This window comes from Apodemus sylvaticus, chromosome 20 (genome assembly GCF_947179515.1).
Source record: "Apodemus sylvaticus chromosome 20, mApoSyl1.1, whole genome shotgun sequence".
Classification (NCBI taxonomy): Eukaryota; Metazoa; Chordata; class Mammalia; order Rodentia; family Muridae; genus Apodemus; species Apodemus sylvaticus.
Window position 1 is genome coordinate 22,628,958 of NC_067491.1, and position 27,790 is coordinate 22,656,747.

Below are 27,790 nucleotides of genomic sequence, written 5' to 3' on the forward strand. Positions count from 1 at the left end.
TCTTCACACTGAGCATCTCGCCAGCCTGATCTTGGATTCTAAATATATTAACTTAGAATTCTAAGGGTTTTCTTTTTCTGCTATGTGCAGGTCAGTGTTCTGTCTTAGAAACAGGCTGCTAATGGAATCAGGACAGCTGGGGGAGAGCTTTGAAATAAAGATAATGTTACTTAGGTGGATGATAAATGCAGAGAACAGGAAGGGATGAGCACTGCCTCCAGATGCAAAGCCCCACTGGTCCTTTCCTTATCCCTGTCTACTTCCCTCTACAACGACAAGAAAGGAAAACTCCTGCTAATCGTCGCCGAAGACATAATTAAATCATAAGACAGTTTTCTTAAGAGACTAAATATATCAACGGTTATAAAGATCACTTGCACTGTGGTTCTGACTTTGAATACTCTGCTTTGAGATATGAGGACACTGAGATCATCATTTGGAGGGCTTCTGTCAGGATTTTTATTTGCAGCTTCCGGACAGGACTAATAGAAGAATAGCAAGTATATGCTTGGATTATAAGTCACAAGGCCTGGTTGAAACTCAAGAGACAGAGAAAAGGAGAAGGGGAGAAGAGAAGAGGAGGGAGGGGAGGGGAAGGGAAAGGAGGGGAGGGAAGGAGAGAGGAGACACAAACAGACCTGACACACATGCATGCGCGTGTGCATACTACATAAAAATAAATTTATTTTAAAAATATTCAAAGATCAAGAAAGAGACAGAGAGAAAGTAGAGACAAAACAGGAAGAGAAATGGAGGTGGAGAGAGAGAGAGATGAGGAGAAGGGAGGGAGGAGAGAGGGAAGGAGGAAGGGAGGAAGGCAGCTCCTTGCATATTAGTGCTCTGTGTCCCCTCGGTGGGTGTCCACCCTTCCCTCTCTGGATAGGAGAGACAGCAACAGAATTTTCAGGATCCTAGACGCATGTCTTTGCATTTATAGTTCTCATGCCTGTTCTTGCGGCATTTTGTGCTTTCGCTTTTGAATAGGCAATTAAGGCTATTCTCATTCTTGCTGCTGTCCAAACTTTTCAAGATACAAACTGCATCATACCAAAAAGTAGCGGAAATAGAGTGGCACATCACTTCAGAGAAGAGGTCAAATTCATTCAGGCAAGGAACAATTCCGGATTGAATTAATCTATTTCTAATTCAGAGGTTTATTGTTGTTGTTGTTGTTAATATTTATTTAAACAGATAGTTTTCTTTCAAACCAATTCAGTCTCTTTTTTCCTCAAATTGCTTATATGAACGGAAAAAAACTTTTAAAACCAGGAAAAAATTCTATAGATACATGATCTATTTGTTGGCAGATATTGATTTTCTCATTTACACAAAAATCTTTGACTGTTGTGAAGAAATCTATTTTTCTTTAAGAAAAAGAACACACGGGACATGTTAGTACATGTGTTAATCTCAGTACTTGGGGGGGGGGGGCAGAGACAGGTGGATTTCTGTGAGTTCAAGGCCAGCCTGGTCTACAGAGCAACAGCCAGGACTGTCTGTTACACAGAGAAAGCCTGTGTTGAGAAAATTAATTAACTAATTCGTTTGAAATGAGATTTTGATATTACATATATATCAGAGGAGCAGTCACTGATAGCATGGGGGACCTGGGAATGTAGCAGCAATCCTTAACTTAGCTCTTCTCCTGGCTGACTTGAAACAATGTGTCTCCATCAACTAGCCAGGAAGCTCACCTCTCTGGTGTTCCCCCATGCTACAGCAGAAACCGAGGTTTCTGGCAAAGCCACAAGTTCTTTGCTCTCCATCATTACTAATCACACGGATTGTTTTCCTGTCTGTAGAGGACACACCGCACTCTGCCATTCCAACACCCAGGAGGCCTCATGGAGCAAAGAATGCCCTTTTCCACATATACAAGGTCTTGCTTCTTGTTCTCTTCCAACCAACACCCTTGTGTCATATAACTACTCCTTATCATTGGAAAGCCAACACTAAATATTCTCCCAACAACCAACTCAACCTACAACTCCCACAGTTGTCCTCTGGGCCTCCACCCATGTGATACTGAACACACTCTGTAGAATGTGCATGAGAGCACACACACACACACACACACATACACACAATAAATGTATTTAAAAAAAAACTAAAAATAAACAATACCCTGGTCTCTCTCTCAGATCATACAAAATTGTTCACCTTCTAAAGAGAAAATTCAATAATGACAAGAACAAACCTATTACTGGGGCTGGCAATTGGTAGGATTGCTTGGTTTTCAGTATTTTGATGCCAGGTACCGTCGGCAGTACATATTCAACCCACTCAAGAATGAACCCTTGAGGACCAAACAGAAAAAACTAGGCCTAGCTTGTAAATGTCTCATTAGCCTACACTGGGCTTCCTGCCCAGCCCAGATTGCGTTTCCAGTGACCTCTTTTCAGGCTTGAGGCCAGAACTTATTTTTGTTAGATGTGGAAGCGGTTTATTCCGTTCCCACAAGCGCCACGGTATTGTGAAAAGGGCAGGTTGAATAGTGCTGGTGTCTAACAGAGGTGTAAGAGGAGTAACCAGAAGGAAGGAGAAAGACAAAGACGCATAATGAGGAGCACAGCTCCACCCCCTTTGTCAGAACAATCCACGGCTGATCAACCCATCTCAGGAGCTAAATTCCCACACCAGCTTGAGATAATTAGCCAGTCTCCAAGGGAAAGCCTCCAGCAGAGCTAGCCACGGGGGACAGAGAGTGGAGACAGAGAAGGCCATTTGCTGATCACTGATGCAGGTCCCAATCCTACACCAGTTGTCAGCTGACTTATCCTTCAGTAAACTGGGTGAGAAATGACAAGAAAGAAGATGTGGCCTGGACTTAACTGACTGGACAAAGCCTGGTTAGGCGCAAAACCAAGGAAGCTAACAAGAGTGACAGAAGTCAGTATGTGACTTGAGGAAAGCCGTACTGGGTACTTACTACCTTTGCACAGAGCTCCCATCTCTGACTCATTGGCAAGGACTAAAGTTTACACCAAAATCAGTTGGCATTCTTGAGGATCAGTAACAGGGTCCCTTGCCCCCAATTTCTTAGATAGATATGGCTGGCTCATGGAGGGACCCCTCAATCTCCAAAGTTTCAGACTTAGGGTGAACATCAAAGGCCAGGCTTCTGATAGCATCCACGGTTACCCTACCCTCCAAAGATCGATGAAATGTGTTGGTTTCTTTTCTCACGGTTGTAACAAAATGCCTAACAAAAGCAACTTAAGGAAGGCAGGGTTGTTGGGCTTACAGTTTTGAGAGCACAGTCTGTCGTGATGGGGAGGGCATGGTGCCAGGAACATAAGGCAGCCGGGGACATTGCATCTGCTGTGAGGAAGCAGGAAGATGGATGCTGGAACCAATGGGAGATTCCAGCTTCCTCAAGGTAGGTCTTGCCTCCCCAGCTAAACCTTTCTGAAAATGCACTTAGAGTTACACCTAAAGGTAGGTTTCTACAGTGATTCCAAATCCCGTCAAATTGACAGTCAAGATTAGCCCTTAGGCTGGGCTGTCCAGCCAGCCATCGTGAGTGTCTTAGAGTTCCTATCGCTATGACAAAACACAATGACCAAAACAAGTTGGGGAGCAAAGAGTTTATTTGGCTTACACTTTCATCAGTGAAGGAAATCAGAACAAGAACTTCAGCAGGGCAGGGACTGTTAGCACCGGAGGCAGGAGCTGACGCACAGGCCATGGAGGGGATGCTGCTTACTGGATTGCTCCTCATGGCTTGCTCAGCCTTTTGTCTTATAAGACCCAGGACCATCAGCCCCTGGATGGCCCCACCTGCAAATGACTGGTCCCTCCCATCAATCACTAACTAAGAAAATGCCCCACAGGCTTGTTGTCTACAGCCCAATCTTACGGAGGCACTTTCACAACTAAAACTCCTTTCTCTGATGACTCTAGCTTGTGTCAAGTTCACAGAAAACTGCCCAAGATAGTGAGCCTACAGAAACACACTTTGGAACCCCCCAATTTTTTTCTTGGGTATATTTAGAGTAAACTTTTCTGACAGATTAGGACAAATTCAACTGTAAAAAGCTGCTCACTTTTAGAAGCAACTCTCATCAGTCACATTAGTGAATGAATAGCTACCAGGTGTGAGGGGACACTTGCACCTGAAAATCACCCTTGTGCCCAGGGAGGATCCTTGCACAGAAAGGACTGGGAGCTCCCACAGTTGGCTCAGAGATTCCCACAGTTGGCTGTCACTCAGGAGATTATCTGTGTGAGAAAATGGCCCTGGTTCTCTGTGCACCTCTCCCGGCTGCCTTTCCCAGCTTCCTCCAGGCTGCTCTCCTCAGAGACTCAAGCTTCTGCGTGTGTGTGTGTGTGTGTGTGTGTGTGTGTGTGTGTGTGTGTGTGTCCTATGGGTGAGCACATTGATAAATTCCTTTTTATTTCCTTCTCTCTTGTCAACCTGTCTATTGCCAGACCATTTCAAACTAAATTATTAAATTGTCATAGGACAAAGAATAAACTGAAACGTCCTTAAGGAAACCATCTGTGCTGGAAGAAAATTAGCCTGCATACAGAGAGACAGCCAAAGTCATAAGTAATTTTATTTAAAAACAAAAGAAAAATGGAAGGAAGGAAGGAAGGAAGGAAGGAAGGAAGGAAGGAAGGAAGGAAGGAAGGGAAGGAAAGGAGGAAGGAAGGGAAGGAGAGAGGGAAGGGAAGGAGAGAGGGAAGGGAAGGAGAGAGGGAAGGGAGGAGAGAGGGAAGGGAGGAAAGAGGGAAGGGAGGAGAGAGGGAAGGGGGGAGAGAGGGAAGGGTGGGGGAGGGAGGGAGGGAGATTCAGTGTCTTTCAATACAAGCTAACCGTACTGACTTGTGACCCCAGGAAGCTGAGGATATTGGCGAGATGTAAGCAATGCCTCCTCTAATTGTGTCCCATTGTCAACTGAAGTAATGGCCTTCAACACTCATTCCTTCAGGTGTGCACCCAGCAAGGCTCACAAAGGGTGCCACACTCTAGAGACCATTCTGGGGGCCGGACAATGATGGCAAATATAATCTTCTGTCAACGGTGTAAATGTGGCTTGCTTGAGAAATAGCTAAAAAAAAAAAAAAACCTGAGATAAACCAGAAAGAAACACCGGAGTTTGAACCAGGAAATACGTTTACATTCTTAATGTCAGGTCCAAATTCTGTCACTTAGACAAAAGCCAGCATTTCTCAGAAAGCCAAGTCCCCTACTAAAGGAGCCAGCCATATCTTTATCACCGGCATAAGGGACGAGTGGCTATCTGTGGCACCGTTTGTTTGTTTGTTTGTTTGTTTGTTTGTTTTGGGGGGTGGTTGTTGTTGTTGTTTCAAAACAGGGTTTCCTCTGTGTAGCCCTGGCTGTCCTGGAACTCACTCTGTAGACCAGGCTGTACTCGAACTGAGAAATCCACCAGCCTCTGCCTCCCAAGTGCTGGGATTAAAAGCATGCGCCACCACCGCCTAGCCTGTGGCACCTTTTACCACTCAGGACCTCATCCTGGTCTCCAGGCTCCTTCAGTATCACAAGTACTTACACGTTTTAAAATGCACGCTGGCTCCTACTCTGCTCACCTGGCTCCCTACCCTAAACTTCCCCAGCTCCGAGCTTCCCTTCCCTCAGCTTCTAACTCCCTTAGAACCCGCTTTTCTGGCAGAGCGCTCTCTTGCCCCTCTCCTCCTCTTGTTCATCTTTCTCTTGCCCCGCCCCCTTCCCATGGCCAAGTCCATTCTGCGGCCATGTTCTGTCTACTACTTCCTCTCCCGGCTCTGGACTCTCCCAGATGCCTCTGGCTGTTCTCTCCCTCATATCTATGGGGGAAAAGTCCGTCTTGACATCAATTTATATAATTAACTTACGCAGTATACAGTTTTCTTTTCGATGTGTGTGAATCAATTGTTTTCACCATTATAATAGTTGAAACTGGTTGAATGTGGTTTGGGGGTTGGTTTGTTTAGTTGGTTGGTTTGGGGTACTTTTGAAGACAGTCTCACACTGTGGCCTAGGATGGCCTAGAACTTGCTGGCCAGGCCAAACAGAATGTTCCCGAATCCTTCTGTCTCAGTGTCCAGAGTAGGCAGATCACAGATACAAGCCATCACACCCAGCATTTTGTAAAGGGGTTTGTTTAGCCTCTGTTTTGGAAGCTGATTGTGTAAACGACATGGTGCTCATGCAGGACAGGATCATAACAAAGGACATCATGGTCGGAACAAAATGAAGCAAAGAGATGTCAGGCCCCATGGCGCGCAGGGATCTCAGCCCCAGCTGGGAAGCTGAGGCAGAAGAAGCGCTCAAAGTTTGAGAACATCCAAGGCTATGGAATGAGACACTGACCAAACAAACAAAACAAAACAAAACAAACGGGAAAGGGCTGGGAGAAGGCGCATGGCCTTGAGTTTAACCCCAACACAGCATAAACTGGGAGGTGAAACCACAACATTCACGAGGTAGAGACGAGGTAGTCAAGTTCAAGTTCTTGGCTACATAGTGCGTATGAGGCCAGCCTGGGTTACATGAGGCCTTGTCTCAATATTATAGAGAAAGATCAACTAGCAAGGCAGGGACTGAGGTTGTGTGGAGCTCACTCTGACAACTCATTCTCTGGAAATATCTGGAGTCCCATGCAAACTCAGTTTTTCTAAGGCCATCATTGAAGGTCCCCCTCTCTCTTAGCATCATTATACTAAAGATCTCTGCACATGAACTCAGGACAACCATCCAAACCATAGCTCATGTTGTCTTCTCCTGGGGTGTGTATGTACTGTGTTGTAGTGTCTTCTCCTGGGTGTGTATCTACTGTGTTGTGGTGTCTTCTCCTGGGTTGTGTATGTACTGTGTTGTGGTGCCTTCTCCTGGGGTATGTATCTACTGTGTTGTGGTGTCTTCTCCTGGGCTGTGTATCTACTGTGTTGTGGTGTCTTCTCCTGGGGTGCGCATCTACTGTGTTGTGGTGTCTTCTCCTGGGGTGTGTATGTACTGTGTTGTGGTGTCTTCTCCTGGGGTGTGCATCTACTGTGTTGTGGTGTCTTCTCCTGGGGTGTGTATCTACTGTGTTGTGGCTGATTTTCTCACTTGCTACGTTCAGTTCAGCAAATTGCAGACAGGCTAAAGACAAGTTTCCTAGGTCCAAAGGAGCTTGTATTCACTTCTAACCAGTGAACCGGACTGGTGGACTAGGAGGTGGGGGTTAGGGTTAAATGGACCCTAAAGCCCCAAAGCCCATGTACCCTATGGATTGTGAGGCGGGGTAGAGAAAATGGTACCACAGCTCCCAGCTGACTATGGGCTACGAGTGTGCCATGTCCTAATGGGATCTGTTTACAGCCTTGGGCACACCTGGGTTAGGCAGGGAGGGGCATTTCCTCAGTGGGTGTAGCAACAGAGTCTGGTGTGCTTGACCACCAGGCCAGCTACTTGAGAGGGAGCCCAAAGCTAGCTGGGTGTGGTTTGAGCTCTTGCTGAGAACAGCAGGGCAGGTGTAAGGAGACCCAGCTCCTGCAAAAACAACCTATCATTTCTCCAAGAGCTTACATTACTTCAAGACACATCAGCCCCTTCACTTAAATTCAATCTATTGCACTTCGGCAATGGCGTAACACTTAGGATCCTAGTCTTCAGATCACATAAGAGGAGTCTGGCGCCAAGGAAAGCAAGCTTCCTGACAATCCAAATCTGAGCCCCGCCCCAATAGGGAATTTTCTTAGAAAATGCATTGCAAAATAAGTCCTATGGACAGTCTCATATCCATTTGCCTACATTCACCAAATTTTATCAGTTGCAGTTTTTTTTAACACTATAGGAAAAAAATAAAAACCAGTATTACCCATTTCCCCCACTCTCACATCCCCGCAGTGAACAGCGCGTGGTTACTAAATGTTTGTACACCTGCTTTCTCAGGGCCTTAGGGTAAACATCCGAGGTGAATTTCAACTCAAAGGAGAGATACATTTTTATGGCTTTTGAAATCAAATTGCTCCCTCAAAGAAGGAGCTATTTTTGTTCCCACCAGTCTTGTGTGGAAGTATGTATTCCCATATAATTGTCTCTTTGTTGAATACTGCAATAAAACAAAACTGCTAATATGATCGACGAATAAATAAGCTACTTCTTTCTATGTGTTTCTTTGTAGCCGTTGAGGCCATAGATTCTGTTTGCTATATACTTTCTTATGTGAGTTAGTTGTTCATATATTTTGTAAGTGTTTTTTACACAGCAATTAACATTCCACATGTACATATTTTGCAAAGAATGAGCTTTTTAAAAAATTTGAGTGTGTGTAAGTCTATGTATGTATGTGTGTATGTATGTATGTATGTATATATATGTGTGTCTGTTTCTGAGTCTGTGTCTATATGAAGGTATGTGACTTGAATGTAGGTGTCCTTCGAGTAAGAAAAGGGCATCAGATTCCCTGGAGCTGGAGCTCTGGGTAACTAACTACAGGTAGTTAAGAGCAACTTAATGTGTGTGCTGGGAACTAAACTCAGGTCTTCTGCAAAAGAGGCACGCGGTCTTAACCTCCAAGCCCAGAATGAGCCTTTATAACTTACGTGCTATTCCTAATGGTTTCCATCCTACATGCTTTGTAACTCATACAAGGGTTCCTCCCTTCCCTGTTGGTTGCATTGACCACTTTCCCGATCACATTTTTAAAGGGCTAGATTGCTTTGAAAGATGGTCCCTTAGGCATAGCAGTTACAGGGCTTTAGCCGCCAACCCAGCTCACCTCACACACACTTAAAATACTGAGGACCAAGCCTAGAGTCTCACACTTTCTAAGAAACTGCTCTACTGTGGAGCCACTCATCCAAACCCTCTTTTTCATTCTTTAGACTATGCTCAGAACAAAATACATCATACCGTTATCCAATATATTCAAATGGGGTTATATATGTATACATAATAAATAAGCATTCATGTCTATAAATGAAGTATTTGTTTTAGAGAACAGTACACTACTTTGTTTTGTTTTGTTTTCAAGACAGGATTTCTCTGTAGCCCTGGCTGTCCTGGAACTCACTCTGTAGACCAGGCTGGCCTCGAACTCAGAAATCCACCTGCCTCTGCCTCCCAAGTGCTGGGATTAAAGGTGTGCGCCACCACCGCCTGGCTAACAGTACTTTCCTTGATACCTACCTTTTTTTTTTCCTTAGCCTAAATTGTGTCCACAAATCATTTATAAGACCTAATCCACAGCTGAAGAAACATCATAATAATTTAATTAAAAATGCTGTGAATCCAGAAAAGAGACACTAGTCCATACCTTCCCCCTAGAAGTCTCTGCGATGTTGTTATTCAAGACTAAGTGGTAGGGGGCTGGAGAGATGGCTCAGTGGTTAATAGCACTGGCTGTTCTTCCAGAGGACTTGGGTTCAATGCCCAGTACCCACATGGCAGCTCACAACACTCTGTAACTCCAGTTCCAGGGGATCTGGCACCATCTTACAGACATACATGCAGGCAAAACACCAATACACGTAAAAATAAACTTTAAAATCCTTAAAAAGAGACTCAGGTAGAAGGAAATTGTTATTCTCACTTGACAGTTAAGAAAACCCAGTCTGGGACACTAAGAGATCTTCACACCCTGGGCTGTGAATAGTGCTTCATTAGTAAAAGCACTTTCCCTGAAAGCACACAGTTCTGAATTCACTCTTCAGAGCCTACATGGTGGCCCCTGCTTATAGTGGGAAGACAGAGGTGTGCAGCTCTCTGGAGCTGGCTGCCTAGTCAGTCTAGCCTACTAGGTAAACCCCAGGCCAATGAAAAGATCCTATCTAAAGAAAAACTAAGAGAAATCTGAAGAAAGACATACATGAACAAGCATGCACGCACCTATACACACACACACACACACACACACACACACACATCAATAAATGAAGCAAAATTGAAAAGAACAGGGGAGCAGTGAATGATACTCCAGACAAAACTCATGTCCTATCTGTGAGCCAGGGCACACTGGCCTGCTGCCCTGGGCTTCAAAGAATCCAGGGTTCCCAAGCAGAATCTCTCAGAACCTGGGTTCCCTAGCCACTCACTTCAAACCTCTCTTTCTTTTCTCTGATGTTTTATTATCTCCGGCAAAGCTGGACACACAGCTTGCTCTTCGAGAAGTGGATGGTGGCTTGGTTTTCATACAGACAAAAGTTATGATCAAACTGACAGGAAGTCTTCAAAATAACTCCTCCAGCAATTCGCTTAATAATATTATAATCAGGAAGTCCTCTCTGAGATCTAATCTGCATCCATAGGGCAGCAACTTATAAATAAACCTTAATTTCCCACCTGTAACCAGAGTGCCAGATGCCCAGGGACAATGTAAAACAGTAATTGAGTGCATACCAAACACAGCCAGGAGGAGAACTGGCTAATTTGCATGTGAACCATTGTAATTCTCAGGAAAAGGTGTCACAGGTTAAAAAGACTCTCTACTTTAGAAAAAAAAAACTAGTTCCATAATTAAACTCCTGCTAGGAATAGTTGCAAATACTCAATAATTCTTATTCAAAGAAGAAAGCTTCCGTACTTTTATTCCTTTTGTTGTTGGAGAGATTCGTACACTGTTCCTTATCTATAGACTTGAGGCACAGAACTCCTGCTGGGGCAAATTAGAAACAATACTGAGCTGAATCTGCAACAGAGAAAAAGGTTCCCCACGTCCCAGGTGTCCGTTGGAGGTGGGAGGGCCAGGGTTTCATGGTTGGCTATTAACTCTCTCACCTCCCCTAGATAGCCAGGGGACAGCTGCTGTGTGGTTTCTTTGAAGTGTCGCATTCTGGGGCGGCACTTCAGAGGGCACAGGCCTCTGAGGCAGGAGGTATGTTTGCCGGACACACCTGGTACCTGCCAAGCACACACAGCCCCAGATGGAAGGCAGGAATCAGCTAAGCCAGTGGTTCTCAACCTTCCTAATGCCGCCACCCTTTAATACAGTGCCTCATGCTGTGGTGACCCTCAGCCATAAAATTATTTCATTGCTACTTCATAGCTGTATTTCTGTTACTATTATGAATTGTAATGTCAATATTTGAGGAGAAAGAAGTTTGCCAAAGGGGTTGCAACCCACTGGTTGAGAACCGCTGGTCTGTGCCAAGGGGCCCTTCAATGAAGTGTGACCATCTGACGTCCCTTCAAGGAGACAGGGTAAGCTCAGAGATGAATTAAGTATGTCAACATATGTTCTTTTTGAAGGGAAAAAAAAAAAACAACCTGTCTTCTCAACTAAGGATCATCATTGAACAGATCCATTGTGGGAGGCACTTCAATTGGCAAGTGCCTTCCCTGTATGAAAAAACAAATCTTATTCATATGAGCAAGAGGCAGGGGCCAGCTGCTAACACAGACTCGGTTAAAAGCAACCTGTGGGTAGAAAGCTAGGGATGTGTGTTCTGTTGAAGGTAGAAATGTGAACCACCATAAAAATAGGTACTAACGATCCAAAGGGACCACAGAGAGGTCAGACGCAGAACATGAGGAATCCTGGCCCCCTTCCAAGCCGGCTAGACAACACTCAGGCGATACCTTCCGATGAGATGAAGACATTGCCAAGTAGCCTTAAATAAGTCACCTTTGGGAGGGTCTGTGGAGTAAGGAGTATTACTCAGTCCTTACTATAACTGTGTGGGTGTCAGGGCATAAACAGAACACCATGAAAATTTATGGTGTGATACAGACAGCTGTGGTCCTCGTTACCCAGCATTCGCCTCTGGGGGGGTGGGGAAAACATCCCCTGGTTTGAATACAAGTCTGCTAACTGTGACACACTGAGCAGATAGATGCACCGTTTCTGCTTCATTTCCACCCTCCAAAAGGAGTTATGTGCTTTAAGTAAGTGAATGTACGCACAGGCACTGGGCTAGTGTCCAGTGCTTAGCAACAGCTCAACAAATATTAACCAATACTCTGCCTGTTGCAAGGAAATAGGTAACAGGGTGAGATGTGGCCTGAAAGAAAACCACAGTTCCACCCCCCCACCTCCCCACTCCACCCCCCACCCCCCTCCCGGACCCGCATTGACTGTCAATGAATTCTATCTGCATTCTTAATCATTTGTTTCTGGAGGCAGACAGGACCAGTGCCAGATGCTTGCAGTCGGCTTAAGGGTTTTTTCCCACAATGCATCTGGAGTAGAAGACAGCTCAGCAGAGCTCACCCAGCTTCGTGAAGCTCAGCAGTAAACAGGAAAGTCCTCAGTTTAACTTACCGCCTCCTCCCAATAGCCTGCCGGCCCTTCAGATTGCTTAGCTCCTGAGCTTCATGCAAGGATTACATGAGAAGCAGAATGTGACGCCCGAGTGTGGTAACCCGCACCCAGGCAGGGCGCCAACATGGCGGCTCTTACTGTGCTCCGGAAGGACTGTTGTCTGGAACGGTGCAGGACTGCTTACCGTGGGCATGACCATTCCTATCACCAAGCTAGCTCTTCCACACATGGTGCAAGATAACTCTAGCTTCACATACATTTCACAGTATTAGGAAGAACACAGAGACTGGCCTGGGTTTTAATAAAGACTTTGCTACTTACTATGTCTCAGTGGGTTAAGCCCCACTGAGACTTAGTCATCTCTAGAAAGAAGGAAGGGGGCTGGAGAGGTGGCTCAGTGGTTAAGAGCACTGGCTACTCTTCCAGAGGACCCAAGTTTAATTTCTAGCACCCACATGGCAGCTCACAACTGTCTGTTGTTCAGCTCCAAGTGATTTGACACCTTCCCACAGATATGCATGCAGGCAAAACACCAGTGCACATAAAATAAGGATAGATAAACCATTTTAAAAAAGGATAAAAAAAGGATGGAGAAAATAACATATTGCGTATTGTGTAGATATTTATATTTACTATTTTAAATCGTGTGTGCATGTGTATTCCTGTGGGAGTGCGTCTGTGAGAGTGACATGGAAGCCGGAGGTATCTGACGTCTTGGAGGTAGAGTCCCGGGTGGTCATGAGCTCCCCGATGTGGGTGCTGGGAATCTAACTCAGATCCTCTGAAACAGCAGCAAGTGTTCTTGACCGCTGAGTCATACCTAGTTCAATGCCTGGTTTACCATTATCAATGAGGCATTTGTGATACCAACTTTATCTATGGGTTCTCCTTTCCTACATATTCTTTTTTTTCCCCTTATAAACAATAAACACAGGCATCTTTCTCAGAAAGAGTAATCCCACCTAGGAAACAGCAGCATGTGTGGTGGTTGAATAAGAATCACCACCATAGACTCATATATAAGGGAATGCTCAGGGAATGGCACTATTTGAACGATTTGGAGGCATGGCCTTGTTGGAAGTAATATGTCATGGCGGATGGAGGTGTGGAGTGGGGGGGGGGCTTTGATGTTTCAAGGGCCCAAGCCAGGCCTTCTGTCTCTCTCTTCCTACTGCCTGCAGATCCAGAACTCACAGCTGCCTCCCCATCAGCATCCTTCCTACAGAACGTGTCTGCCATTCTGCCTGTGGGCTGCATGTGTCCTTCCATGAAGGATGACAGACCGAACCTCAAACTGTAAGCCAGCCCCAACGAAATGCTTCCTTTTGTAAGAGTTGTGATGGTCACGGTGTCTCCTCACAGCAATAGGGCACTAAGACAACATACCCAGGTCAGAGTATCGACCATGCTTCCGGTGGGCAACACTAACTACAGATCTGGCTGGCCCAGCCAGCATGGAGAAAGCAGCAGGAATTGACTTCAATAGCCATCTTTCCTGTCTCAGTCGGTGCCCTATTGATGTGTGGCGACACCGTGACCATGGCAACTCTTAGGAGAGAAAGCTTTTCATTGCTCCTGGCTTACAGTTTCAGAGTTAGTCCATTATCTCATGGCAGAGACCATGGCAAAGCACAGGCAGGCGTGGTAGGTGGGAGTTCTACATCTGGATCCAGAGGCAACAGGAAGAGAGAGTCACTGGGCCTGGCTTGGGCCCTTGAAACCTCAAAGATCACCCCCAGTGACATACTTCCTCCCCCAAAGGCATAACTATTCTAACAAGGCCACACCCACTACAATGAGGCCACACCCACTCCAACAAGGCCACACCTCCTACTAGTGCCACTCCCTGTGACCAAACATTCAAATATATGAGTCTATGGGGGCCATTCAAACCAGCACAATTCCCTTTCTCCCAATACTTCCTTATGCCTTCTTTGTTGTTATTATTACCCAGGTGACGTCTTGGAGGCCGATAACTCGTAGGTACATATTCATATGCAAAGGTATGCTCATATGCATACGCCTGATTCATGGATTTAGCTAGTTAAGAAACTAGTTAAATCATAGTTTTGCTTGTTGAGAAACTTTTGAAATTTGTTTTTGACAATTTCATCTGTGTGTATACTGGAGCCTAGATTCAGACACCCCCCACTCTCCCTCCCTCTAGACTCCTAGCCCCTCCCCTTTCACACTCATGTCCTCCTATTTGTTTTTTAATAACTTACTGAGTCCAATTAGTGCCACCTACAAGCATCCTCTTCCTAGGTAGGAAGGTTTATGTACATGGCGGAGATGTACCCATGATCTCCCTAAGGCCAAACTCCTAATTAACACAGTTTTGCTAAGACTCTACCTCAGTCGTGTCTACCTCCGTGGCCAGGACCAAGGCATGTGCAGCCTCTCACACGATCTTCGTCCTGGCTTCTCTGGCACAGTTCTCTGTTGATCCTCTCAGTGGCTGCCACGAGGGTCGACATGAGGCACTTTAATCACCTCATCTCCCCCAGCAGGAAGTCTGAGTGATACTGTCCTCTGCCTCCATTCCTTGAGGGAGGACTGTGCTAAGGGTCTGGGTACATTATATATCATTTTATGTCCTCTAACAACTCTGTAAGATGTTACAAATAAGAAAACTGAGTCTCAGGAAGTATGGATCATCAGCCCAAAGACACGGAAGTAAAATTAGAAGCTCTGAAGCTGTGAAAAGATTCATTCATTGATTCATTGATTCATTCACAGATTCATTCATTCATTAATTCATGTACACAACATATTCATTCATTCATTCATTCATCATTATCAGGTATGTTCTCTATTCCAGAAACAGCTGGGTCTTCATTGTCAGCAAACTATCTGGAAGTGGTTCCTGTTTCCATCCACTTCACATCCTGCTTTATAATTACTACTCCCAAATTAGAGACTAAATTGTTGTCCAGTGTGGTATAGCAACCTGACTCATCCAGAACCAGACACTATGGCCTGGTGGCCCTTGGCATCCCTCTGTGCAAACAAAAAAGGAAATCTTAAACGCATCCACCCCCAAAACCCAAACCAAACTGAAGAAGCACCTAACTGGGAAGCTTACTTCATTCTGTGAGTTTGAGGCCGGTCTGCTCAGCATAGTTCCAGCACGGCTAGGCAGGAGGCTATGCAGAGAGACTGTCAAAAACAAAAACAAACAAACAAATAAAATAAAAGACCTCTTCGTTCAAGTTCTGCTCAATTTGAATTTGGCGCTAGCAGAGGGGTCAGTGTCTGTCCAACATCTCATCCCCTCTAAAGGGCAGCGGTTAGACGCCTGAGGCAGCTTGTTACGGATGCTCCTATCTACTGCCTGGTCAGGCTGGTTTGTCTCACCCTACACTTCTGTATCTCTCACACACACCAGACCAGATGGGCAGGTTCCTGTTGAATGTCTTAGCATGGGTTGAGAAACTCTGAGAGATGAATGCCCCTATATCTTTCCTTGGGGTTTTCACCCTGCACATCCTGGGGGCACAGAGGAGAGGGTACAAAAGTACCCATGGCGTAGAAGACTGTCTCTCTTTCCCAAAGGACACTTAGTTTCTCACCTGTGCCCCCAGGGGTACCAAGCCTTCCTTCTTGTCTTAGTCAGGGTTTCTATTCCTGCACAAACATCACGACCAAGAAGCAAGTTGGGGAGGAAAGGGTTTATTGAGCTTACACTTCTGCATTGCTGTTCATCACAAAAGGAAGTCAGGACTGGAACTCAAGCAGGTCAGGAAGCAGGAGCTGATGCAGAGACCATGGAGGGATGTTACTTACTGGTTTGTTTCCCCTGACTTGCTCAGCCTACTCTCTTATTGAACCCAGGTCTACCAGCCCAGGGATGGCACCACCCACAAGGGGCCCTCCCCCCTTGATCACTAATTGAGAAAATGCCCCACAGTTGGATCTCATGGGGATCTTCACTTCCCCAACTGAAACTCCTTTCTCTGTGATAACTCCAGCCTGTGACAAGTTGACACACGAAACTAGCCAGTACACTTCTGTACTTGGTAAGAATGCTTTAAATGAAGAGATTCTTACTAAAGACTACACCAAGAGTCAAGTCTTTGGTGATCCTTGGAGGTGGGGTTAGTCGTAAAGGACTCAACATGTCAGGCCAGATTGATGGAGGATGTGGGGGAATTGCTGGGAACAGCAGGGAGACACATTGTCCACATCTGCTAAGATGAAATTCAGACATAGTTCTCACAATGCTCGAATAAACGCCCTGGTTTGAAGATAACTTAAATTGAAACCAAAAATACTGCCATCTTACCTTGTTCTTCAGTAGCACTATATCCTCTTAAATAAAATTCAGACATGTTTTTAAGAGAAGGAGAGTGGAACTGTGATTTCCATGGTATGCTATCTTGTATTTTCTAGTTCTGAGATTTACTGTAACATGCTGACCTGCGTATTTTTCTTTTCTTTTTCTTTCTTTCTTTTTTTTTTTTTTAAGAGACAACTCAAGTTTCAGAAGACGTGCATTCCATGGGGGTGCTGTGAAGAAATTACAGTCTGGCTTCCACAGATGTGACAGATTTCACTACCTAGTCATTAAAGTGTGACATACTCTCAGCTCATAAATCTCGAAAACAGATTCCTGCCCCCCCACGTGTAATGTTTTTCATTGGCCAGCTCGCTTTCCGTCCTGTCCCTTGACATTCTATAGTTTATGTTTAAATAGGAGGCACAGCTGGCTTTGCCGGTGGTGGGGTTTCTGGTTTGGATTTACGAGAAAACACAGACCGCAATCTCCAAAGATGCACAGCAGGTGTTCTTTTCACCCTGCGGTGAAGTAGGACAGTGTGCAGAAATGAACACGGAATGAAAAAGGACGGACACCAGCCTGGCAGGCAGAAAGTCAGAGCCTTGGCGGTGGGCAGGCTCAAAAGAGCTGTAGGGCCTTAAAGACAGACGCGCATGCTCAAAAGACCAGTAGGGACTTAAAGATAGATGCGAATGCTCAAAAGAGCAGTAGGGCCTTAAAGACAGACGCGCATGCTCAAAAGAGCTGTGGGGACTTAAAGATAGATGCGCATGCTCAAAAGAGCTGTAGGGACTTAAAGATAGATGCGCATGCTCAAAAGAGCTGTAGGGCCTTAAAGATAGATGCACTTGCTCAAAAGAGCAGTAGGGGCTAAAAGATCGATGCTCATGCTCAAAAGAGCTGTAGGGGCTTAAAGACCGATACGCATGTCTGTAGCTCTTGAATTGCTCAGAGCATGTGTGAAAGTTTTGGAGGAAGAGAATGGCTGCTTTTAATGAAGCGATTCTCTTTTAGCACGCATAGCCCCATGTTCTGTCTTGTCCAGGTGAGAGGTTTGGGACCTGTAACAGTCTCTGTGGCCTAGTGACCAATCAAATCAAGTTTCTATCAAGCATCAAGGGTCAGAAGAGTCCAGGAATCAGCATAAACCCGAGCCGGTCTGGACAGGGAATCATGCCTTCCCTTTCCAGCCTTAGTTTCTCTTTTAACTTGGGGAACCAGTAAAAAGGAGAATGATGAGGGGCCCGAGGTGTAGCTTGGGTGGTGAAGTAGGATGAGCACACGCCAAGTTGTGAGTTCAGCCCTCAGCATGAGCCCGATGTGGTGGCTACAACTGTAATCCCAGTACTGGGGGTCGGGGGGGGGGGGGGAGGACGGGGTGGGGGTTGGGAGGGGAGGATCAGAAAAGGTTCAAGGTCATAGTCGGTACCACAGTGAGTTCAACGCCATTCTGGGCTACCTGAGACCCCGCCTCAACAAATAAACGATGGTAGCTGAGATTTTCCAGTTTGGCCGGACGCTTAATCCAGACAGCAGCCTCACAGAGGTACAGTACAGTGATGACCACCGTTGTGTAAGCGAGGCCACCGAAGCCTTTCGAGTTATGACTGCTTCAAGGAACAGGTCAAGATGAAAAAGATGAGGAGAAAAGTCTTCTGGTGGCTCGTGACTAGGTACCACAGTAGAAGACAACTGCCCTTCCAGGTGCAGTTCTCTGTAGCCAGGTAGCAGGACGCAAGACCCGAGCCCATACCGTGCTTGATGAGGTAATCCAGACGATCCCAAATGATCCTTTAAAAACTGGTTATGTAGCAGTTTCCTCTGCGATTGAAGCTTTCCAGTCCATTCTTAGGGAACCTCCCTAAAACAGAAACAGAGCCGTCGCCCATGCCAGGGTGGGCTTTGGTGATGGCCCCTCCTCTCGCTCTCTGAGCCCTCCTCTCTGTAGAGTTACTGTTCCCTTCACTGGGCTAATGTAATGTTCCCTCTTAAGGATGGACTCCTCGGGCCGGAGCTACCTGAGGCTCCGCCCATGACCAGGCTGAAGCACAGGAGGGGGCGGAATAGGAGAATTCTTTGGCTCCTTCTCATTATCAAATAATGGCAGAGGAATGAGTTCATTCTTCTGCCTAGGAAAAATGACCTGAAACGCGTGAAATGCTTGCCTGGAGATGTTGGAGTTCTACCAAGTGTCTCAAGTGGAGAACTGACTGTGATGTAGGCTATGACCCTTATATCTCCAAGCCCCCCTCTCGGCCCCATCTCTGGGGTCCCAGCTCCAGAGATTGTACCAGTCTGCTGGGTCACACTATAATTCTTCAGCCCCACTTGGCGTAGAGAGTCCACATGCTATCTGAGGCTCTCCTTAACCTGATACATGCAGAAAACATTGGGAAAGGTGCCTGCCTTGAAGTACCACAGGCTGTCTTTAGCCTCCACACTTCTCCTTGGTTCTGACCTTTTTGGAGTTCCCAATCCTGGTTCTTGATTGTTGAGAGCAGAAAGCATTATTTTCCTCCTTCAGTCTACAGCTCTCGCCATGGGAAAGACGAAACCCGTTAGTCACCAAAGAGAACTTTGTTTAACCCACTCTAAATCAAAGTGCCTGTCACACCTGGATAAATTCTGTTATCTGCTATACCGGGAGAGCATGAGTTACTGTTGCCGCAGCCATCTTCCCTGCTTTTCCATTTTGGCAAGCTTCCAACTTGGAACCACACACAAGACCTCTGCTCAAATTAAACCAGGGGGCTCCTCACGCCAGGGATGGATACCAGATCCATCATTCTAGCTAGGCATTGGTTTGACACCTGGCACAAAAGTCACTGAGAAGAAAGAGGGCTCAGGCACAGAGCCCTTTTGACAGCCTGCCTAGCCACACCTTTGGCAAGTAATCCCCCCAAGTGTGGGTATTTCCAGCCTGTTGCGAGCTCACTGCCAGACCCTGAGGCAAATGAAGAGCTGGACTCTGCCAAGGGAGAAAGAAGGCTCTAAATAGGCCTGGCCTCTCTACCGTGGTTGGATAAGAGGATGCGATTTCACTCTTTTTATTTAGCCAGGGTTTGTTTATTATTTGATTCTTGAGACGTTCTTTTATTTTTATGGTAGCCAGCCCTGCAATTGTACTTACAGGTTTCTCTGTAGCATTGCCTTTATACTGGAATACAGGGTGTTGGCTGGGGTAATGACACCACCTATTTAAAATAAATAGAGAGAAGGTGGATTTGGAAAATACAGTCAGAAACAAGAATTTAGTGTGGGGCTCAATTCAATCCCTAACTCTACATATCTAAATATTTTAAAAGAACAAAATACTAAAGTACACTTACTTTTTTATTGTTTTTAACCTCATTAAATATTCTATTTAATAAGCCTCAACCCATGTCTTATTACAGAGCCTCAACATACACTGCAGTATTGCCATTAAAACTATGACAGAAATACAGGTGTCAGATTCCAGGATGGGATATGGCACAATGAAGGGTGGCCACGCCCTGACACAGTTGGGAAGACAGACCAGTCAGGAATTATATTTTTTTAATAAAAAGAACGAGGCTAATTCTGCTGGTAACCAGGCACTGACATTAGATAAATCCCATCCTCAGCTAGAGCATTCTTTCCACTGAGGTGGCTACTGGCTGTTGCTTCCCATTCTAATGGAGGATCTAGTGCTATTTTAGATCTTCAGAAAAAAACTCATAGCTCACACAGAGTCAGAAAACAAATCCACAATGTTTTCCCAGTGACTTGGATACAAAACTAGCACCTCAAAAAGCTAATCCAAGAATGTGCTTCCTGTGTTGACACAGCTGTAAGAACAAAGAAGATGGCGATCTCTATTCTTTGATTGGGCTCCATCACTTTGTAAAATCCACAGTATTTCCTTACTGTCTATATATATATATATATATATATATATATATATCCTCTATCATTATTATTTCTACTGATGATCAACACAGACGACTATCCAGAGCACCTACAATCATATAATATATCATGTATCATATAAAAATATAATGTATTTTAAAAGCTCATGGAAAATAAAAATGAAGGGCTGGCAATGTGGCTCAGCAGATAAAGATGCTTGCCACCAAGCCTGAGGACCTGAGTTCAACCCCTGGAAGCCTCGTGGTAGAGAGAGAGAGCTGACTCCCCAGAGTGGTCCTCTGACCTCCAAATGTTCACGGTGGTATGCATTCAGTGTGTGTGTGAGTGTGTGTGTGTGAGAGGGGGGGGAAGAGAAAATAAATAAATAAATAAATAAATGAGATGTAACAATTTTTTTAAAGACCCTCTTCATAAATGAAATAAATTGCACTGTTGATCTGCATTGTTGCCTATCGTCAGGGTCTAAGACACTGTCTGACAACGTGAGCTTTAAGAAATGTTTGCTAAATGAAACTTTTCTCAAGAAGGCAGGCTGAAGGAGTATTTCATATGGAGACAACAATAATAAAGTCACTTCAGAGGAGCTAAGTGGTCCAGCCTGGAGACGGGAAATTGTCCTTGTCTCTGTGGATTCAGAGCCCCTGAGGTTGCGTGGCAGGGCGCCTGCCGGCCATTCTCCGTGGCCTTCTCCTCTGGAAATGCCCTTCAGCACTGAGCCGGCAGTCTCCCTTGATGAATTAAAAACTGCTGGCCCAGGACCCTGGCTCTTGTGACAGGCGCCGAGGCTCATCAAGGTTCCACATCTAGTGTGACGCAGATGTTCCTCTCCTAAACTTCAGGACACAGATTGGGACAATTCATAATCACCTCTGAAAATATCTTCTACGTGCTGCATAAATACCACCTCCAGACACGCTCCAGAATTAAATCCCGCCTCATTTGTTTTGTGAACACCTGTTCCTCGGCCAAGCAACTGCTGCACAAAGCCTTTCCGTGCTCTCCTCTCCTGAATAAACGCTGGCCACAGGGACCACATGTAGGGGTGGGGGTGGGGGTGGGGTGGGGATGAAACGGACATGGACCCAATTGCCCCATAGGCAAGACCAACACAGCCTTACGGTACGCATTTGGACAAGGTCCGAGGTAGACAGGTGCTTTACCAACTTGAACTCCACAGTGAACCGCATTACATCGCTACGGTTGTTACCACGGTGATCTCCCTTCAAATTGCCTTCCTCCTTTTCTAATTAGATTTTCTTACATTCTGATCAAAATGCAGGACTACAGACTGTGGGCGCCAGGTCGGAGGCAGCCAGACCTGTCAGGAAACACAGAAACTGGCCTGTGATCAAACAGGAGCTTCAAAGACTGATGGTCCAACCGCCTCCTGTAGGAGAGGAGGGAAAGGGAACAGCCACAGCCGGAGGCCCTTTACCCTAAAGATTCCCGAGTCAAAGCCAGTATTTTAAGTACAAAAATATGTGGGTCCTAGGACCCATCTCTACCAATAAGGCCGAGAGCATATTTTCTATCTAACAGAAGAACTCAGAGAGAGAGAGAGAGAGAGAGAGAGAGAGAGAGAGAGAGAGAGAGAGAGAGAGAGAGAGAGAGAGAGAGAGAGAGAGAGAGAGAGGAAGAAAGGGAGGGAGAGAGGGAGAGGAGGGAGGAAGGGAGAGCGAGGGAGGGAGAGAAAGAGAGAAAAGGAAGGAAGGAAGGAAGGAAGGAAGGAAGGAAGGAAGGAAGGAAGGAAGGAAGGAAGGAAGGAAGGAAGGGTAAGATGGTTATGAAGGAACTCCAGGGTCCTCAGCCAAATGAACACATAGGGGACTTGCCTAAGAAGAACTTAGGTGCCACAGGGAGGGCCTGTGCACCGTTAATCCCAGTACTTGGAAGGCAGAAGTAGTCAGATCCCTGAGTTCGAGGCCAGTCTGGTCTGCAGAGTAAGTTTCCAGGACACTCAGGGCTACATAGAGAAACCCTGTCTCAAAAAAAATGAAACAAAAAAAGAACTTAGCTTCTGAGCTCAACCTTTGAAATCCTAGTGTCTACTTTGGTAAGCCTTTGATAGTTTCTGAAGCTTTTTAGTGGCAGTGTCTAAGGACAGTAACCCACCATGCCCAAGTATTGTTGGTGTCTCTCAAATACTGTTAGCTGTCTACCTCTGAGCAAAGCTGTGTTACCGGGGACAAAATAAAGGAAACCGTGGAAGTAAAAGAGGCTAAGAAGGAGGCTTTATGTTCCATCCCACTTACCCTCTTCCCCTAGGTCAGCAGAGAATGTTCCAGATGAAGGAAGATCTGAAAGGCCCGGAAGAGATACACAGAAGTGGCAAGAGGGAAGGTGGGGGTGGGGGAGCCTGGAACTGTAAAAGCTCCTTGTCACAGGCGACTTCTGTAGATTTTAGAAACTGCTGGCCTATTTCCCACTGAAGTTAACAGAAGAGCCTAGAATAAGGAGTGGCTCAGCCTCCCCCCAGGAGCTATTGACTTGTAGTCTAGAAACTGCAGCACGTAGGAGGACCACTGCAAGTGTCCTGCACTGTCATGCTTGACTGTTGCAGAGTCATGCTTGGGTCATTGCAAGCGTCTTGCTTAGACCATTGCAGTGTCATGCTTGGGTCACTGCAAGTGTCTTGCTTTCTTCATCTCCACAGTGTTATCATTCTAAATGTATGTCTTAGCAGAAGTGCTATTAGTTCACGACTGGAGAAGGCAGGGGGAGCCATTCTGTGGAATTCTAAGATGAAGAAAGAACACTACATCTGCACAGGGCTAGCCCCATGTCTCCTGTGGTCATTACTTAACACAAATGAATTACCCGGTGCCCATGTGCAGAAGATAAAGGTGATACTGCCCTAAAAATAATTACCTAGCACCCAGACATAATCACAAAAGCAAGGAAGTGGCTACCACAAATAGGGGTACCCCAAGGAGTGGCAAGGGTGTGGTCTGGAAGGCAAACAGGGGAGGAGCTTCTGGGCAGGACCTGTTTCATTTCTTGATGGAGGGTGTTCAGTTGATAATTATTTCTTATACTGTGCACTTATGTTTTCTGTTTGTATATTTGATTTCATAGCTTTTAAAGATGAAAACAAAACAGTGACCTCCCTTCATTGGGGAAACAACACCTTGATAGAGACCTCAGCACATTGTCATTGTACCTTAGCAGATATCTGCTGCCCCATATGCTGTCATTTTGGAAGGTGGATTATTTGAGGAGCCAGGACAACACTTCTCTGAATAGTCTAGTATAAATGACTATAGAACATATTTTATTTTGTGTGTCTATATGTATGTGTGCCCATGTTCATATGTGTCCATGTGTGTGAGTGTGTGTGTGTGTGTGTGTGTGTGTATGTCAAAGTCAATTCATCTTCATGAGTCATTCCTCAGATGCCTTCTACCATATTGTTACTGTTTTCTAAGATTTATTTTATTTTATTTTTATGGGTTTTGTTTTGTTTTGTTTTGTTTTTGAGACAGGTTTCTCTGTATAATGCTGGCTGTCCTGAAACTTGATCTGTAGACCCTGCAAGCCTTGGATTCAAGAGATCCACCTGCCTCTGCCTCTGTTCCCTACCCCAAGTGCTGGGATTAAAAGCATATACCACCAATGGATTTTAGTTATGTGAGTATGTATCTCTGAGTGCATATGTTCATATGTAAGTAGGTACATAGACAGGCCAGAATAGGGTGTCAGGTAATCTCTAACTAAAGTTACAGTCAATTATGATCCATCCCAAGTCAGTGCTGGGAGCTAAACTTACATCCTCTGCAAGGGAAGAGCTTGCTCATAACCACTGAGCTGTCTCTCCAGCCCATCCTGTTTTATGAGACAAAATTCTTCATTGACCTGTAGCTTACAGATTAGAGTACACTGGTTGAATGTCAAGCCAGGGGATCTCTCTCTCTCTCTCTCTCTCTCTCTCTCTCTCTCTCTCAGCACTGAGATTACAAGCATCAGCCAGCCGGAGCATCTAGCTTTTTGTTTGTTTTTGTTTTTAGAGACAGGGTTTTCTCTGTATAGCCCTGGCTGTCCTGGAACTCACATTGGAGACCAGGCTGGCCTTGAACTCAGAGATCCACTGTCTCTGCCTCCTGAGAGCTGGGATTAAAGGTGTGCGCCTCCGCCATCACCCAAACCACATCTGGCTTTTTCACGTAGGTTCTGGGGAATGAAATTAAGTCCTCAGACTTGTGCAACATGCCCTTGACTCACCGAGCTGTCCCTCTAGCCCCTGGAAAACATTTTAATATGAGAGTGAATTTAGGGTACGTCTGACAGTTCTGGAGTCAGAATTCAAGGAGACCACATCAGATAATAAAGTTCTCCAAGCAAGCAGGCTGCAATTGGATCAAGAAAGAGGGCACAGATGGGCTTATGAAACCACGGAGAAAGAGACAAAAATTGTGAGGGGCCCTTAAGAACAACTCTGTTCTTCTAACTGAGGGCACAGCAGCGCCTTGAGGCTCATGGAAAGGAGCCCCCACCCCACCCCACCCCCATCCTTGGCATCCCAGTGACTCATCCAGAAAGCTATCCACTGCGTCCAGCAAAGAGGAAATGAATCATAGACGTTTCTGACCTTTGCCCTTGTCATTCTTCACGGGGGTTGGGGGCTGGGAGGGGGAACCACCCACAGACTGTCTCACAGTGCTGGCGAAGAGAACAAGGCACACACAGAAATGATGTAAATTCACTGGCCGGGAGAGCTGGAGACGCGGGTCAGAAGAGACAGGCCCAGTGGCTGCAGATACAAACAGTCATTTTATGATACAGAAAGCAGAGCCCGTGCACTGGCACGAACGCCAGTTCGCTGTGCCCAGTGGTGTCTTGTGCAGTAATGTGAACTTCTCACACTCCTAGCTGGGGTGGGAATGGGGGCAGCGCAGAGGAGAACCGTGACCTTTGAATTCCCATCTTATAGCTGGCATTTAGAGAATTTGCTTGGCTTGCTTGGAGGAAGTCCACTGAGCTCACGCCAGCATGCGAGTGGGCAGGCATCTGTGATTCACAGATTCAGAAGATGGAATCCCAGAGCCATTCCTTGGAAAGGCAGAGAGCTTCCAGTAACCAGTCAGGAGCATTAATGTCATCTCAAGAGGAATCTAACGTGTGTAGGGGATGATTGAAGTTTGAAATAAAAGCAGCATGGGGGCGAGGGGGTTCTTGATGCTAAAATACAGTTCTCCCAAAGAACATAGACGGAGTCTAGAGTAGACAGGCAGTGAAGACCAGAAGGCCGAGCTTCAAATTGCCTCCTAGCTGTGTGCTTCTCGCTGCCTGCATTTGAGTGTGGTGTGCAGAGGTGAGAGTGTGTGGCTTCTCTGTTCACACTTTACCTTAGAGAATGTTTAACTATGTGTTTGAGTTCAAAAGTACTTCCTCCGGCCAAGGTAGGTTTTTAATGTAATTTCTCCCCTTATCTGGGTCTACAGATGGTACTCAGCTTGCTAAACTCCTTATAAAAAGAAGACACTGTCTTTCAAAGCAGCACACGTCACTAGGAAAAAATAGTCCTCATAATTACAGAAGTGGGAGTCGGGGTCGTTCATGAACTCAGTTCACAGCTGCCTTCTGTGCTTGGTACAGAGGCACTGGATACTGAATGATACTCTGGCCATGTCTCAAAGGGAAGCCTGGACTGACCCTAGGTGTCTCCCTCTCCCCCACGTGCACTGCCCACTGAATACCTCCACATTTCTTCTTCTTGCTCCCCCAACAGCAGTCTGCTTGCGTAAGTGACAAAGAGGAGAAAGTTTGTTTCAGGCAGGCAGGCAGGCAGGCAGCGCCTATTTCTTCTCTGCCTTCAGCACTTATCGCTGGTAACAGAAATTCCTCAGCCCCCTGCCACGGTACAGAATTACAGCAACCAGGGAGCCTCAGGAGCTCCTAACTTCTCAGACACTCAACCCAAGCAAACCTAAGACCCTTGACTTTAATGGAGAAAAGACCCCGGAACTAGGCAGTGTGAGGCAGAACTGGGGTTTAACAAAGATAACTTAATACAGACAACAAATACTAGGACAAGAGGGGGACTTTTATCTTCTTAATAATAGTCATACATAGGATGTGAGTGGGGTTTTAAGTTCGTATCTTTAAAGGGGTGTTAAGAAGCCTGAGAGGTCACTCACAGGTTCCTGAGGGGTGCCTGTCAGGATGACAATTGATAATGTAAGCAGTCCAGATCGTGGGAATGAGAGAAAGCAGGCTATCTTCACTATAAACAAAGCTTTGTTTGAGATTCCCAGGAAATGTCTAGGAAGAGATAGATATGAAGGTCTACCCAAGGTCATATATATTCAAGCTTTTTATTTTATTTGTTTCTACTTTTAAATATCTGTATATGAAGCAACTATTATTTCTATGTTGACTCCAAGGTGAGGGGCTCCCACCCCTCACATCAGCCTGATAAAGTTACCCAGACTTTCTATCCTGTCTCAATCCTAGACTCACAAGTCAATGATTTCTATGCAATTGGTATTCAGGAAGACCAGGAACCTCCCTCTACCGCCTTATGACCTTCTACCCTATTTCTATCAGTATTCTCAAACAATGAAATACAATATAATAATAGCCATTTTTAGAGGCTGCAATTTAAAAGTAACTTTTATTATCCTGATGTAATTGTTGTCTCTGAGGCTTACTAGCTACCTCTGTCTGCTAATCTAGGCCTAATTCTGGAAGCTTCTAGCCTCCATAGAGTCTAATCTAGACCTAGAATGTTTTTAGCCTCTAAGACTTTCTGCTGAATAAGCTCACCTTTCTAGTTCTTTCTGAACTCTTGCTGGCTGGTTAACTCATTTGTTCTGGCTCCAAACTCCTCTCCAAGCTGACTGATTCAAACTGGCTTCTCTTAGCTTCTGACTGAATTGTTCTGCTTGGCCTCATACTGACCTTGGCAATCTGTTCTAACCCTCTAGTTCCTCATTCTTTGGCTCATTCTGTCTTCACCTGTGACTAGTTTGTTCTCTCTTCAACCTGTCTCTGTAAAACTTTCCAGGTGAAGCTACCTCCTCCCTCTCTCTGTGCCGCTCTCTTAAGTCACCTCTCTTCACTGTTCTTGTGAGAGTTGGGCAGATCCTATCTGACAAATCTTTCTCTGATTCATCACTTTGTCTGTCACTCAATTAGACATCACTCTCAAACATGGCTGCTTCCTTCCTCAAACTAACTTTACCTTCACTGTTTGGAATTAGAAGTGTATGCTAAGGGCATGTCTGTGTTCCAGCCAGAGTAGCCATGTTGGTGTGTTAAAATTCTCTACATTTAGTGCTTGCCTAACAAGCACAAAGCCCTGAGCTCATCCTCAACACTGATAAACCGGGCATGGTGGCACACACCTGCAATCCAAGTACTCAGGAGCTAGAGGCTGGAGGATTAGAAATTCAAGCTCACTCTCTGCTACAAATTGAGCTTGGGACAAACT